The 15,330-nt window shown below is 39.8% G+C and overlaps 1 protein-coding gene across 1 annotated transcript in view; it reads right to left on the bottom strand.

Annotated features, from left to right (window-relative positions):
- The window catches only part of PSMB2 (proteasome 20S subunit beta 2), a 42,293-nt gene that overhangs the window by 16,551 nt on the left and 10,412 nt on the right, over positions 1-15,330 (bottom strand). The gene's annotated exons all lie outside the window — the stretch shown is intronic.

Genomic DNA, 15,330 nt, shown 5'->3' with positions numbered 1-15,330 from the left:
GACAAACATGAAATGTTTTATTATTGGTGAATACAGGACATGTATACTTAGCGAGTTAGGTGATTTCAAAGGAGGGAGGGGAAGTGGAATCACAGAAAGGGACACACATTGTCATACACATCTTATTCTAAAGAACATAAACTTTAGTACAAGAACTATAGAGGAGTCTATGAAAACTACTCACAATCTCAGATGACCCAAGCTTTTTTTCCTGAACTTAAAACCACCACCAAACAGTAGAAATGAAGGGGAAACTAGGTCTGAAAAGTATTCTGAAGGTAGATCTGATGAGACTTATAATTACTTATAATTCTTATTTGGAGAAAATTAAAGGGAGAATGACCAACAAAGCAGTCAAGTAGGCAGAAATGAATTAATACCAAGGATCAAATGTGGCTTTACCAGTTGGGAATTGGCGGCGGCGGCGGCGGTGGTGGTGGTGGGGTGTGTGTATGTGTGTGTGTGTGTGTGTGTGTGTGTGTGTGTGTGTGTGTGCATGTACCACTGGCAGTGCTCAGGGCTTAACCAGTTGGGAATTGGGGTGTGTGTGTGTGTGTGTGTGTGTGCCACTGGCAGTGCTCAGGGCTTAACCAGTTGGGAACTGGTGTGTGTGTGTGTACATATGCCATTGGCAGTGCTCAGGGCTTAAGCCTCGCTCTGAGCTCAGAGATCACTCCCAGTGGTGCTTGAGGGACCACTTGGGGTGCTGGGGTTTGAACCCAGGTCAGTTGTAAGCAAGGCAAGTGCCCGACCTGCTGTACTATGCCCTGCCCACTATACTATCTCTAGGCCCAGGAATTGTGCATTAAGTGCCCAGTTCTAATGTGAAAAAATAGTACTACTTCCTTGAGAATGTGAGAAGAACAAGTGTTCTTCTGTGTTAAAGTACCTGAAAGAAGAGCAGGTAAACAGCACTTAATCTAATAAATGTCAATTAAATCTGAATTTTAGGAGGAAAAATATTATGTATAAAAAATATTTATGTATAACTCATTTTCTAACAAATTTAGTTTGGAGTTCCCCCTCAATAACCTCCAAATTTCTTTCTTTTGGGGGGAAGTTGGAGGGTTGAGGTCACACCCAGCAGTATTCAGCAGTGCGAGGGATTGAACCAAGGTTGGCTGTGTATAGGGTGAGCACCTTCATCCCTGTACTATCTCTCCCAATTCCCAAATTTCTATAAATTTTACTTTGCCAAAGCCATCACTAATCCCAAGTTTAAATGGTTCTCCTACTGAAGTTGCAATTTTATCGTAATTAGAAGTTTAGAAATTTAATGAGTTGAAATGCAACATGGCACAGATGCCTTATTATACCAACTAGTTAACACAGTATTTGTTTTCTACATTAATTTTACTTGCTAATCAAAAATACTGCTTTCTTCCAAATAACGTCAAAATAAAATTGCTGATTGTGCAATGGTAAAACCAACACCACCATGTCTGCAACAAGGCTACCTGAATTCTATTTTTCAGGGGCTTGCAGTTTTCAGTGAAAATTTAAGACTCCATTTACCTTAAATCAATTACTAAAAAATTCAAATACACGAGCGATGCTTTACACACAAGATATATATTAAGTTATACATACTAAATATGTCCATTAATATCTAGGAAAGCTGAATATTAAAGTGATCATTTCTTTGAGTCAGAAAGAGACAGACATAGAAAGATTGTACTCATATGTGGAATATAAAGTAGCAGAGGTACAAGCTTGCAATGATGCAATTTCTGGCAGAAATTTCTCTGGACTTAGTTACGAAAATACTAAAATACAGAAATCCAAAACTGTGCGGCCACTCGACCTCATATTTCTTCATTCTCAGCAATGGAAAACAAACTATCAAATGCTTCCTTTTCAGCAGATCTGACTTTGGGGGGAGAAACTCCAAACAATAATAGTGAGTTTTTTGTTGACATATTGAATGTATTCAAAGTAAAGTGAAAGTAAAGTGAAATTTATCAGTTACAAAGGCGGGGTGGGGGGCTGGGGAGGCGGAGGTGGGGGGGAGGTGTACTGTGATTCTTGGTGGTGGAATATGTGCACTAGTGAAGGGATGGGTGTTCGAGCATTGTATAACTGATACTTAAACCTGAAAGCTTTGTAACTTTCCACATGGTGATTCAATAAAAATAAATAAATAAATAAATAATAAAATAAACAACAGAAAAATCCATCACTTTAGTAATGTACTCACTTTGTGACTATTAAGGATTGCCTTTGCTCTCAATAAAGTTATGTAGACAGAAAAAAAAATAAAGTGATCATTTCCCTTAAAAATAAGATGGTCTGGGGCCGGAGCGATAGCACAGCGGGTAGGGCGTTTGCCTTGCACGCGGCCAACCCGGGTTCGATCCCTGGCATCCCATATGGTCCCCTGAGCACCGCCAGGAGTAATTCCTGAGTGCAAAGCCAGGAGTAACCCTTGAGCATCGCTGGGTGTGACCCCAAAAAAGAAAAATAAGATGGTCTGATGGAAAAGCCTATTTAGATCTCCATTGGACTATGTATGTTTTAGGATATTCAAACCAACAAGGATATAAAGAAAATGGGAAAAAGACTATTTAGGAGACCTTCTATTAGAATAGCGTTCCCCATTAGAAGCCAAGGTTCCACACAAGTTGCTTCTATATCCCTTCAATGAAGTTGGAAGCTCTTTTCAGGGGGCCACACCCTGTCATGTTCAGAGGTTACTCTTGGCTCTCCACACAGGATTCAAACCTGGCAATGTTCAGGAAACCATACAGGATGCTAGGGATTGAACCCAAGACATCCTTGTGCAAAGCAAGAGCCATACCCACTGTACTATCTTTCCGGCTCATTGAAGCACTTCTTTGGTCTTCCTGATTCTTTTTTCTTTCCCCAAATGCTCGACACAGAACAACCAATGGTCTAACCAAACCTCATCTTACTGTGCTAAGCTGCTCTTCACCAACAAGCTTTTACAGAGCCCCACAACTTTTTTTTTTTTTTTGGTTTTTGGGTCACACCCGGCAATGCACAGGGGTTACTCCTGGTTCTGCACTTAGGAATTACCCCTGGTGGTGCTCAGGGGACCATATGGGATGCTGGGATTAGAACCCGGGTCACCCGCGTGCAAGGCAAACGCCCTACCCGCTGTGCTATCGCTCCAGCCCCAACCTCACAGCTTTTAGCCAAGTGTTTTCATCAAAGTCTTCATAGCACAGGTTCCTTTAGCTTCAATATCTTACCATTTGTCTACAACATCAGCAGTAGTTAACAAACACGTATAGGGATCAGAGATATAGTGAGGCAGAGAGCTTGTCTTGCATGTAGCCAACTCAGGATTGACTCCTGGTGCTCCATACAGTCCCCCAAGCCCCAGCAGGAGTGATATATGAGCACAGAGCCAGGAACAAGCTTTGAGCATCGATGCTCAAAAACAAACATTTTAGGTTATAGATTTTATACATAAGAAAAATTTTACATATTTTTCTTATGTATTTATGTTTCTCAATCATTAGAATCCTGATTTGTATATATCACCCCATTATTTAAAACAAGTTTTATTAATTTTCATTTTGGCTTTTGGGCTACAGCTGGCAGTGCTCAGGCCTTCCTCCTGACTCATGTTTACAGGTCACTCCTGGAGGTGCTTACTGGACCACATGGGGTCTGGGGGTGGAACGCAGATTGGCCATGTGCAATTTAAAATAACTGAGTAAGAGGGTCAAAAACTAAGTCTCTGTCCCAAACACCACTAGAAAAGTGTGTTAAATCAAATACACTCTCTCACACAGCTCCTTGGTATGCATGACTCCCACATCTTTGCTTTCCTGAGAACTGGTCCTTTAAATCTCAGGTTAGGATCTGTTTCCAGAACACCTCAGTCTATGGCTATTGGGCAGCTGTCACTTTGGAACAAGTAAACACTTTTCTCTTTCCACATCTGAAGGTACACGAATGTTTGTCCTCAATTTGAAAAACAATACATTCTGTAGATTTGCTGAATTACTAATTATTACCAAGTAGAGAATTTGTTGGCTGTAAGAGACCAGATACTAAGGGCTACTGGGAAGGGGAATATGGAATTCTGCCAGTTTCCTTCAGTTAATGAAAGATCCAAAGATCTTTAATTCCTCTCCTTCCCCTTTTCTTTCTAACCTATTCCCTGCACTCAAAAAGTAGTGGTAGGTAAGCTCATTCACCGGCCATGACCACAGACTCATAAATAAATCTAGAACGAGATCAACAAGTTGCAGAGATGCATCCAGATCCCACACAAGGCTCCAGATCCCTGGAGGGGGGCAGATGAGCCCAGCACATGCCCAGAGCCCTGGCAGCTGAAAATCATACTCCTGGCCAGACTTCACTGGTCGGGATGAGCCTCATTCAGAAACTGATCTGCTGAAAAACTCAGGTATGCAGATTTTATGTCTCCAGGCTTTCATGGAGTCAAGGATGGGCTACCTCCCATCTCCCTGTACTTTTGGAAGCTCTGGCAGTCATGCACAAGCCCAAATCTGCCACCAGTTAAAAATTTTAACTCCTACTGTATTACCCCATTCAAAAATCTTGGACTTCTTGGAGTCCTCAAACTCTGCAACACTGATAAACCAGGGTTTGCACACCAGATTGGATAGAATGTAATGTAGAAGGAATCCAATCTCGATTAACAAAATACTAATATAGAAGACTAACCCTGTAACAAAATCTTAGTAAACTCTTATACAAGAGCTTAATGGCTCTATGGTGAGATACAACAATCTTTACTAACTTTCTTCTAAGGAAACATTTCTTTTCTTTTCTCTCTTCTTTCTTTTCTTTCTTTCTTTCTTTCTTTCTTTCTTTCTTTCTTTCTTTCTTTCTTTCTTTCTTTCTTTCTTTCTTTCTTTCTCTTTTTTTGGGTCACACCTGGTCATACAAAGGGGTTACTCCTGGCTCTGCACTCAGGAATTACTCCTTGCGGTGCTCAGGGGACCATATGGGATGCTGGGAATCGAACCTGGGTCGGCCGCATGCAAGCAAACGCCCTACCCGCTGTGCTATCTCTCCAGCCCAGAAAACATTTCTTGATCATTCTTTTAGCAAATCATAACAAGCAATATAAAATAAATTACTGAGGCCTAACATGGGGCAGGCTTAAGGAGTAGTTGGGAAAAGTGGAGATAATGGTGGTGGAAAGGTGCAATGGTGATGGGATTGGTGTTGGTATATTGAATGTTCAACAAACCATTATGAACAACTCTGTAAACCAGTGTTTATATAAAGTATAAAGGGAAAATAAAAATTTTAAAAAGTAATGATAACTCAATTTTTATCATTTTTCAATTAAAAAATATGCTGCATTACTCTCCCCCTTTACCTTCCCTTTTTACTTTCTTAAACCTTTTCTGTAAAATAAGACATTCCTAAGAGTGCACAAAATATACATGGTGAGCTAAATAATCTTACTACAATAATTCTACTAAACAGAGTAAAAACACATGAAACCCCACCATAGTTCAAGAAATATATTTTGTGGGTAAAAATAAGAAAACCTCAATTGATATCCTTGCATAATCTGGGTCTAGAACAAGTAATGACACCAAGTTTTCTTTCTCTCTCTTCTCTCTCTCTCTCCCCCCCCCCACCTTGTAAAAGCAAGCCCATAGAGACCATACCACTGATCTGAAGCAATCTTTAAAGGCTAAATATGTATTTGGAATGGCAAATATTTTCAAAATAAAAGCATTTTTTAGTCCCAGAGAGACAGTTCTAGGAGCCAACTGCATGCTTTACAAGCAGGAAGTCCAGGCATAACTGCATGGTGCTCCAAGCACTACCAGGTGTGAGCTCCAAGCAGAGTCAGGAATAGTCCCTGAGCACTGCTAGGTGTGGGCAAAACAAACAAACAAAAAAAGCATGTTTTATTACTAAGACACTACTATGATGCTCTCAGATCAAACCAAACATTAATAGGAAATCACATACGTTTCAAGACACAGGTTTCAAAACAATACAAATTTAGCCCAATTAGAAAAGATTCTTTAAGTGAAAAGTTGGCAGTATAGGGTTGTACAATCTCAGCCACCCAATAGGTTCATTCCATTAAACCAGAAGAGGGGTTCTCTCTGCTCACAGCAGGCATCCAACAGGATAGCACATATATGCTCTCTGAGTGAGAAAGCAACACCTTCTCACATACAACCCCCTGGAGAGAGATGGGGAAGGGGGGGTACTTTACACCTGCAAACTCCTAACTCTATCAGCACTAGGGTTGGGAAAAACAGCACATATTTTTTAAAAAGAAAAAAAAAGGTTTCTTGATGAAGACAGTAACTTTCAAAAGATAGTAAGTCATTTTTTCTTGGCAGATTAGTGTAGCAATTATTCAATATCTAAGTCTTCCTAATGGACTTTAGTCTAGCCTAATGACAATGTAATGCTGAAAAGGGCAGCTGTCAGAACTATTCCTCTTTCAAATAGAACAGCATTATCAATTGTTGTCATATTAGTTAAGGCATTTCATCTTCAAGACACATGAATGCTGGGCCTTTCAAAATCAAAATGGCCACGAAAAATAGAACAGCAGTATCTCCCATGGTGCAGACACAAGCCACCCCCAATCCTAAGAGACTTTCGTGAATGTGAGCTGGGATGCACAAGTGTTTTACAATAGCACACTAAATTTAATATATAGTTATATACTTTAAACTATAAATGTAATATATAGTTTCATTTTTAATCTACGCCCTATTAAGAACAGGAAAACAAACGAAGTGTCAGATGTGTAACTCCTGTCCTACAGTGAAAATTCAGTTAGCTTACATGTCCACCAAGATTTGGTGTGGGGAAGAAAACAGCTCGAAAAAGGACTGCTGCTTAAACTGAAACTCCATGAGTGTCACAATGAACATCTTGATTTTCTTTTCTTCCCAATTTCCCTACCACCAAAAGCAAGCCAGCTCTGTCTGTCGAGAGGCCCAGCCTGTGTGGCAGCAGTGTCAAAGGCTGCCATTTGCTTCAAGGCATTGCCATCTGCAGCAGCACAACATTTTGTCTCCGGAAAATAAACACATCTGCCTGTGCCAGTGTCCTCCCACTGTGCCGCCCATCTGGAGCAGGTGAGCTAGAAGGCAAGCCTGGGAATGGGGGAGATGGGGGTGAGCAGGGGAGACAAGGCCTCAAGGGAGATGGCACATGGAGGAAGAAGGCAGTGCTGTGTCATGTCACATCCTGCGAACCACATTTGCCAAAAAGCATGTGAAATTGCCCTTGTTAGTGATATTTTAATCACATTTAACAAATGGGTGGTCATGTTTAGAAGACAAGACCTGCAAAGTCAAGGTTTCACCTGAGCCATCTGTTCACAAAGTCACATGATCTCATTGATAGAGAAACAGATGAAGTCATTGTGCCAGCCAATCAAATTCACTGATACAGTAACTGGTGGTGTTGGAATAGAAGGCACATCCAACAGGATTCTTTTAAGACAGGAGCACAATATCTGTGCCTATTACCCCAAAATACTCAAATTCAGGTAAGAGCACTACTGGGACAACTTATCGTCACTTCTGTTAAACATACCCGAAATTTTTCCAACATAATTTCCCCTATCACTAACAAAGTAAGTTTAGGTCTGTTTATGGTCCTCACGTCAGATCTTTAAATCCTGCTACCTAGAGACTGGAAGGAGCCATGAAAACTATTCAAATTCTTCCTCCTAAGATTTTTTCTAACTAGCTAATGGGAGAGCTAGCACTAAACCTTCTGAATAGGGCCTTTTCAACTACACCATTTGGTTTCAGACTTCGGTGGGACACAAACAGTGAAGTCACTTTTTCAAGTTAAATCTCTCCTGAAACCCCAATATATATGAGATAAAAGTTAAGCTGCTCTGGGGCTGGAGCGATAGCACAGCAGGTAGGGTGTTTGCCTTGCACGGGTTTGCCAACCCGGGTTCGAATCCCAGCATCCCATATGGTCCCCTGAACACTGCCAAGGTTAATTCTTGAGTGCAGAGCCAGGAGTCACCCCTGTGCATTGCCAGGTGTGACCCAAAAAGCAAAAAAAAAAAGTTGAGCTGCTCTATATGAACCAAAACTAGTATTTACCATGGTCTTCCATGCTAAACTTCCTAAATTATTTTCATAGATTAAAATTTAAAAACACTACAACAGGGGCTGGAGCAATAGCCCAGCGGGTAGGGCGTTTGCCTTGCACGCGGCCGACCCGGGTTCGATTCCCAGCATCCCATATGGTTCCCTGAGCACCGCCAGGGGTAACTCCTGAGTGCAGAGCCAGGAGTAACCCCTGTGCATTGCCGGGTGTGACCCAAAAACCAATAAATAAATAAATAAATAAATAAAAACACTACAACAGACTGAAAGGTGTTTTCAACTGTTTTATCGTTTACTTGTTAAAAGCATTTTCAGCACAGTCTTAAAAACTTAAAAATGATTAACGGCTCATGAACCACTTCAGAAAAGGCTCAAAGCACCAGAGAGGACAGGGTTTTTAAGGAACTTGCCTTGCATGCAATCAATCATAGTCATATTTTGGTTTTTTTTGAGGGTGGAGTGGGGAGGCATGCAAAAACAGTGGTGCTCTAGGCTTACTCTTGGCTCAAGGATCACTCCTGACACGGTTTGGGCGACCTTACAGGTGACGGGGACTGAACACGGGTCAGTCATGCCCAAATGAAGTGCCCTACTCACCATACTACTGCTCCAGCCCTCAATCCTGTTCTATACCCAGCACTGCATATGTCCCCAGAGTTTCACCAATAGGGATCCCAAAAACAAACAAACAAACAAACAAACAAAAACCCAGAAAACTTCTATGAATACATTTTGGTTAGGATTTAGTAGTGATAAAGCTCTGAACATTACAGACCACAGAAGCCTGTATTTTACTCTAAGCTTTGTCTCAAGCTCATTCCCCACAGGTTACCAAATGTAGCTAATCCACATGTCTAAAACAAAGATCTTAATGGACACATATATATGCCATTTTTTGCATTCAGAAAGGCCTCACCAATGTGCCATTAATTCATCGCAAATGATAGCACCGTTACTGACTCTTCATTTCTAAAGCCCATTAATCAAATTATATGCCTATAAGTTATTACAAAATTTTCAAAATAATCCTGCTTAAAAAAAAATCAAAAAGCAGTTCTTTAATGATGGAGTAACTGATGAAATACACAGGATAGACAGACAGTATAGTGGGTAGGGTGCTTCCCTTGCACACAGCTAATCTGGATTGGATCGCTTGGCATCCTATATAGTCCCCGGAGCCCGGCCAAGAGAGATCTTAGTGCGGGGCCAGGCATAAGCCCTGAGTATAAATGGATATGGCCTGCAAACAAGAACAAAATAAGACAACTGTATAGTGTATAAATTACATTTATATATAAATTGCTGTACATGCATATCAGTGATTTACTTACAAATTAGACACAGTAATGAAATAGAACATATTTTCTTTTTTGGGCTGGGGGTTGGTGCCCAGGGGCTATTCCTGGGTCTGTGCTCATGAGACACTCCTGGTGGTACTTGGGGCACCATATGCAGTGCCAGAAACTGAAATGAACTCGGGTCAGTTGCATATAAGGCACCTTAACTCCTTTTCTATCTCTCCAGACCCCAAACTGAACAATTCTAATAATATACTACAAGGAAAGTTACATGAAGTGTATCTCTCTCAAAATATCTTATTGTACATGATGATTTTTAGAGGAACATAGTATTTTTTTTCAAGCAGCTGACCACGGTAAACAAAACACAGATTCAAAATATACTAAACTTATTAAACCAATGGCTAATTCTAATTCTCATAATCTGCCACATTTGATCACTCTTATTATAACTGAGAAGCAAATTGAGATTTAGCAAACATAAATAACAATCAAGGTTACACAAACATAGCAGAGAAGAATATGAAGTACCTGACTCCATAAACCATGCTAATAGAAACCAAATATATATATATATATATATATATATATATATATATATATATATATATATATATCTCCCAAATTGGAAGTCAAGTCACTAGCAAAAGCCAAATAAATCTTTCTGCTCTTCAGGGTCTATTCAGAAATGCACCAACTTAAAAGGACACAAGCATTTAAAAACCAAAATGAAGGCCCTTGATTCCACCCCCCCTTTGTCTTTCTTCATCTTCTGTTGATCTCAGTTTTACTTCTTACATGAAGAAATAACATCCATTTAGTAAAATCCTTTTAATAAAAATCCCAGTGTATAAATGGACACCAACATACTTAGAAATTTAAGTGAATCAAACTGGAAGACTTTTATTCAGCAAATTCTTGTTTTAGGGCCACACCTGGAGGTGCTCAGGCTTGCTCCCCGCTCTACACTCAGCATCAACCATGGCAGTGCTCAGACCAAATGGGGTGTCAGGGAAATCAAATCTGGGCTGGATATATACAAGGTAAACACCCTACCCGCTGTACTATCACTCTGGCCCCTATTCAGCAAAATTTTGCTGAACATCTACAATGAGCATATACTCACACCTTATCCATATAATCGTATGTAAAAATCTTTTTTCCTTACTACCACCTTTCCCTCTGCCCCCACAACCCATTTGTCTCAGAGGTGTACCTTTTTCTTAAGTAACCTTTATCTCTGTTGACAATACTCACTCTTGTTTCTATCTCTTCATCAATTTCATATTATATGCACGAATAGACGAATAGGTGAAGTCATCCAATATTTGTCTTTTTTCTTCAGATTCATTTTGCTTCATATAGTCCCCTGAAACACCTTTCATTTTGCTGTCACTGTCACTGTCATCCCATTGCTCATCGATTTGCTCGAGCGGACACCAGTAACGTCTCCATCGTGAGACTTGTTACTGTTTTTGGCATATCGAATACGCCACAGGGAGCTTGCCAGGCTCTGCCATGTGGGCGAGATACTCTCGGTAGCTTACCGGGCTCTGAATGGCAAAAAATTTCATTCTTCTTTTTCATTTTGGGGTCACACCTGGCGGTGCTCAGGGCTCACTCCTGCCTCGGTGTTCAATGAGCACTACTGGTGAGGCTGGGGAGAACCATATGCAGTGCTGGGATAAAAGTTACGTGCACCAATGTCCCCAGTTTCCCTCCCAACACCCCCAATACAAGGATTTTTATGATTCCATATAAACCTCCATATTTTTTTCAATTTACTTAAGAAATATAATTGGAATTCTGTTTGGAATTAATATTAGATTTATATATTGCTTTCGGTAAAATAAACATTCTGATTATAAAATCCTCCCAATACATGGACTGCATCTTCATCTCTTAATGTCTGGTTCCTAAATGGATACACTAATATTTTAATAAAACAGAACAATTCATATTTCTTAAAAAGTAAAACAAACTTGTAAATTAGTCTGTAAGTAAAAGACAATAAGAAAAAGTATGATATTTGAAATTAGAATCTTAGTTCGGTTGCTTATAGGTTATATATGTGTGCCTCTGGTATAAATGGAAACATTAAAAAAGAACCCACCCACTTTACTTCTCTATTTAACCACTCTTTGTATCCTTCTAAATAAAATGGGGATAATGCTTATTTTTTAGTGTCCTAAGCATTAAATAAAGCATATAAGCATCTAAAATAGCAATGTTCAAGAGAACTTTTTCACCCTTGTTTTTGGCAATACCCTGTAGCACTCAGGTTATTCCTAGTTCTGTATTTAGAAGTGAATACGGACTCCTGGCAGTGCATGAGGGACCACATGTGGTGCCAGGGATTTGAACCAGGGTAAGCCAGATGAAAGACATGTGGCATAACCTCTGTACTATCCCTCTCCAACTCTTGTTTTTTTAAAGTTGTTTTGTTTCCAAGAGAACTTCTGATGATGTTGTGAATCTTCTACATTTGAAAAGTTTAAATATAATAAGACATTTGCCATATGCAGCTGAGTATTTGAAATATAGTTAATGTAAATGAAGAATCAACTCCTTTTAGTATCCAATGCTTGCACACAGCCCACTGAGCTCTCTCTAGCTCTAGTTATTAACAAGCTTATTTTTTTATCTAGAAATAATTTTGTATCTTAATTTTCATAATTTTAAACAGCCACCTGATTGTAGAACATACTGAACTGTGTCAATTTAGAATAAACACAAAACAGCTTATGAATGTTAGTTTTCCCTACCAGTATCAGTCATTATTTATATTACCATTTTTGCAATAGGTCAATTGGACTAAAACAATAGGAAACATACAGCTATTATTTCTCTAATCAAGCTGCATATGCAACATAAAACAAAAATGACTAATCTGTGTTATACACTGTGATCACAGCTTCACATGATTACCTCATTCAAAAAAATTTTTAGGGGCCGGAGCGATAGCACAGCGGGTAGGGCGTTTGCCTTGCACGCGGCCGACCCGGGTTCGATCCCCGGCATCCCATATGGTCCCCCAAGCACTGCCAGGAGTAATTCCTGAGTGCAAAGCCAGGAGTAACCCCTGAGCATCGCTGGGTGTGACCCAAAAAGCAAAAAAAAAAAATTTAATTCTTTTTGTTTTCTGGGCCACACCGGCAGTGCTCAGAGCTTACTCTCGGCTCTACATTCCATGGTCTGGCTCGGGAGCATGGGAAGAACTGTAAGTGGTGCTGGGGATTCAAACCCAGTTGGCTACATACAAAGCAAGTATCTTACTCATTTAATCTTTATAATTCTATGAAGTACTGTTATTCTGCCAGTAAAAAATTAAGCTTAGCATTTGTTCAAAGACAGCAAATCAGTAAGCAAATATTTAAACCTAAGCAGTCTAACTCCAGAGACTATGTGTAACAGTAATGATTGCATCTTAAAGAGCCGCTTATGTAAGACTCATAAACTCTATATATGCTGCAATAAAAATCCTCCCCAATACTTACAGAATCAAACACATACACAGAGAGCAAACTGGAAAGCAAACACTTAGATATAGACACAAAATTATGCACAGTCAATGTCTGACCCAAAATAAGCCTCAGGTGCCAACTGGTGTGATTATATGAATATACTAAAATCCAATTATTTTGTACTTACTCGGAAGACTAAAATCTATCATTATCTTTCTTCCTAGAATAAAATAACTAAAATAAAATTTCAGATTATAGAACTAACAACTGTAGATAGAAAACTAGGGGAGGTAGTTATTGGACCAAGAAGCACAAGACAGAAGTCGTCAATATTTACTAGAGCTCCATGTAACTATAAGAGATATTTATTAAGATAAATAAATATCTTATTTATTTCCGCTACATATTAAGTAGATTCTCTGCATATGCATGAAGACTACCTCCAATCTAAATTCTAAAAGAAGCTTAATTCACTTATTGTCGGCAGCACACATGGCAAAATGTTTATTGTACCCAAAGCAGGAATTCCCATTCAAGATTCACCTGATGAGTCAAAATAATTTTACTTCAGGAACATCTAGGTACCAGAAAAAATTAGTATTTGTTTTGGAACCACACCTGGCAGTGCTCAGGGGCTAGTCCCAGTTCAGGAATCCTCCTCCTAAAGTGCTCAAGGGACTCAAGAGTTGGGATTAAGCACTCAAGTGGTGTTCAAGGGACTTAAGAGTTGGGATTAAGCAATCAAACCCAGGGTCTAGAATGATAGTCTTGCATGCACCCAACACAAGTTCGATCCCCAGCATTCCATATAGTCCCCTGAGCACTGCTAAGATTAACTGCTGAATGCAGAACCAGAATAACCCCTGAGCATCATCAGATATGGTCACAAAACAAAAACAAACAAAAACGAAATGAAAGCAAACTCAGGGCTTCTGCAAGCAATGCATTTGTTCCAGTTCTTAGAGCTACCACACCAGCCCCAGAAAGGTAATATTTGATCCACTTTTGTCTCTCACAAAAACAAGTCACTGATTAACCTTTCACCCAAATCTGTGTATGTGAATGTTTCAAACTTAAAGCACTACATACTGCATAAGTCCCTAGTTCAAAGCAAGCATTAGGAAAAAGAAATTCAGGGTTAGAATTAAGGTGCAAGGGTTAGGGCCCTTCCCTTGCAGGCAGCTAACCCAGGTTCTATCCCCAGCATTACATATGGTCCCCTGAGCACCATGAGTGACACCAAAGCACAACCAGGAATAGCCTCCCTGACCACCACTGGGAGTGGCCCCAAAACCAAAAAAAAAAAAAAAAAGAAGAAGAAAAAGAATAAAGGAGAAAAAGAAATGCAAAGCACTGGAGTGCATGACTGCTCTGCGACCCCACTTGCCCTGGGGACCCCTGAACACTGAGGTTGTGGCTCTGGTGGCCTTCAAACCACAGGCCAAGCAGCAACCCTTCAGAAATCAGCAGGGCCACCTGATGGGCTGAGTATTGTCAGGAGTGGCACCTGGACTCCCAAGCGCCACTGGGGAGGCCCCTATTTGAAATAATAATAAAAATAATAGGATTCAGAGGATGGGCATTAGCTGAAATACTAGAGCATACACACCAGATGCCACTGTGATGCAGACACTGTAAGCATCTCCAATTCCTCCCCACCACCCTCACCCTCACCTCACCACCACCACTACGTGTGGCTCCCACAACTTGTTTTAAAGAAAAAGAGTTCTACATAGTGAGTTCTCAGTCAAGTACTTTTACCTATGAGAAAAAAAAATTTGGTTTAAAGATTTATATAAATTAAAAAACCTCTCAACACTGCAAAAAAAAATTAAGCAACTTGTTTCAATTTACTGTAATTCATCTTAAGTACAAATTAAACTAGCATCACTGTAAAAACTGAACAGCACCAATGTTCTAGAAGTGCTACTGGAAAATCAAGGAGGTAACATAGAGCAGAACAGTCAAGTGATTATGGTGCCATAGTGAAGCTCTGATCTGCTGTGTGACCGGGAGCTAGTCCCTTTGCACTTTATGCCTTTCACTCCATATTAGTGAAAGAGAATTAACTACTTTATGTCTCAGTAGAAGAGTGAGTAGATTAAATTATTAAGCAAAATGCTCTGGGCAAAAGTCCTATGAATGTTAAATATTATGATTTACAAGCATTCATTTTCCTAGCACTCCTGTGGGGTTAGGAAGTTATCTTGATTTCACAGATGAGTAAACAGGCACAGGGGGTAAGGTCACATGGCAAGGTTCCATTACAAAGTCCCCATGGGAGGGGATAATATATATACCTTTGGCAATCCTATGAACTTTCTAAGTACATCTTGCACAATCCTTTACACATTTAATCCTTAATTTGATGTATATTTTATCACAATGTTAATGAACAAAAATAGCAAAAGAGCCAGAATAAGTCATGAGGAATTAATGTTGTGTGCTTTGGCAAGAACAGTCAAAGTGATACAGAAAACTAATCTCAGTCTGAATTCTTTTTTT

This window comes from Sorex araneus, chromosome 5 (assembly GCF_027595985.1).
Source record: "Sorex araneus isolate mSorAra2 chromosome 5, mSorAra2.pri, whole genome shotgun sequence".
Lineage (NCBI taxonomy): Eukaryota > Metazoa > Chordata > Mammalia > Eulipotyphla > Soricidae > Sorex > Sorex araneus.
Note: the sequence above shows the minus strand (reverse complement) of the source record. Positions and strands in the feature narration are given on the sequence as shown.